The sequence below is a fragment of the Tachyglossus aculeatus genome, chromosome 1 (assembly GCF_015852505.1).
Source record: "Tachyglossus aculeatus isolate mTacAcu1 chromosome 1, mTacAcu1.pri, whole genome shotgun sequence".
Taxonomy (NCBI): Eukaryota; Metazoa; Chordata; class Mammalia; order Monotremata; family Tachyglossidae; genus Tachyglossus; species Tachyglossus aculeatus.
The window spans coordinates 22,609,583-22,611,302 of NC_052066.1; positions in this window are offsets into that span (position 1 = coordinate 22,609,583).

The window sequence follows — 1,720 nt, forward strand, 5'->3', positions numbered from 1 at the left end:
TACAAACATATGTACATATATACAGGTGCTGGGGGGAAGAGAAGGAGGTAAGGCGGGGGGGATGGAGAGGGGGACGAGGGGGAGAGGAAGGAGGGGGCTCAGTCTGGGAAGGCCTCCTGGAGGAGGTTTGCTCTCAGTAGGGCCTTGAAAGGAGGGAGATCAGGGCTGGCAAGGTAGACTAGGGAGTCATTCATGTAGCTATGGTAGTTGAAGCCGTGGGAGCGAATGAATGAGTTGTCTGCACGCGCTGCCTCGAATTCCTCAATACCAACTCTGTCCTCGACCCCCTCCAGTCTGGCTTCCGTCCCCTACATTCCACGGAAACTGCCCTCTCAAAGGTCACCAATGACCTCCTGCTTGCCAAATCCAACGGCTCATACTCTGTCCTAATCCTCCTCGACCTCTCAGCTGCCTTCGACACTGTGGACCACCCCCTTCTCCTCAACACGTTATCTGACCTTGGCTTCACAGACTCCGTCCTCTCCTGGTTCTCCTCTTATCTCTCCGGTCGTTCATTCTCAGTCTCTTTTGCGGGCTCCTCCTCCCCCTCCCATCCTCTTACTGTGGGGGTTCCTCAAGGTTCGGTTCTCGGTCCCCTTCTGTTCTCGATCTACACGCACTCCCTTGGTGACCTCATTCGCTCCCACAGCTTCAACTATCATCTCTACGCTGATGACACCCAGATCTCCATCTCTGCCCCTGCTCTCTCCCCCTCCCTCCAGGCTCGCATCTCCTCCTGCCTTCAGGACATCTCCATCTGGATGTCCGCCCGCCACCTAAAGCTCAACATGTCCAAGACTGAACTCCTTGTCTTCCCTCCCAAACCTTGCCCTCTCCCTGACTTTCCCATCTCTGTTGACGGCACTACCATCCTTCCCGTCTCACAAGCCCGCAACCTTGGCGTCATCCTCAACTCCGCTCTCTCATTCACCCCTCACATCCAAGCCGTCACCCAAACCTGCCGGTCTCATTTCCGCAACATTGCCAAGATCCGCCTTTTCCTCTCCATCCAAACCGCTACCCTGCTCGTTCAAGCTCTCATCCTATCCCGTCTGGACTACTGCATCAGCCTCCTCTCCGATCTCCCACCCTCGTGTCTCTCCCCACTTCAATCCATACTTCACGCTGCTGCCCGGATCGTCTTTGTCCAGAAACGCTCTGGGCATGTCACTCCCCTCCTCAAAAATCTCCAATGGCTACCAATCAATCTGCGCATCAGGCAGTAACTCCTCACCCTGGGCTTCCAGGCTGTCCATCCCCTCGCCCCCTCCTACCTCCCCTCCCTTCTCTCCTTCTCCCGCCCAGCCCGCACCCTCCGCTCCTCCGCCGCTCACCTCCTCACCGTTAGGCCTCGCTCTCGCCTGTCCCACCATCGACCCCCGACCCACATCCTCCCCCGGGCCTGGAATGGCCTCCCTCCGCCCATCCGCCAAGCTAGCTCTCTTCCTCCCTTCAAGGCCCTACTGAGAGCTCACCTCCTCCAGGAGGCCTTCCCAGACTGAGCCCCTTCCTTCCTCTCCCCCTCGCCCCCCTCTCCATCCCCCCATCTTACCTCCTTCCCTTCCCCACAGCACCTGTATAGATGTATATATGTTTGTACATATTTATTACTCTATTTATTTTATTTGTGCATATCTATTCTATTTATTTTATTTTGTTAGTATGTTTGGTTTTGTTCTCTGTCTCCCCCTTTTAGACTGTGAGCCCAATGTTGGGTAGG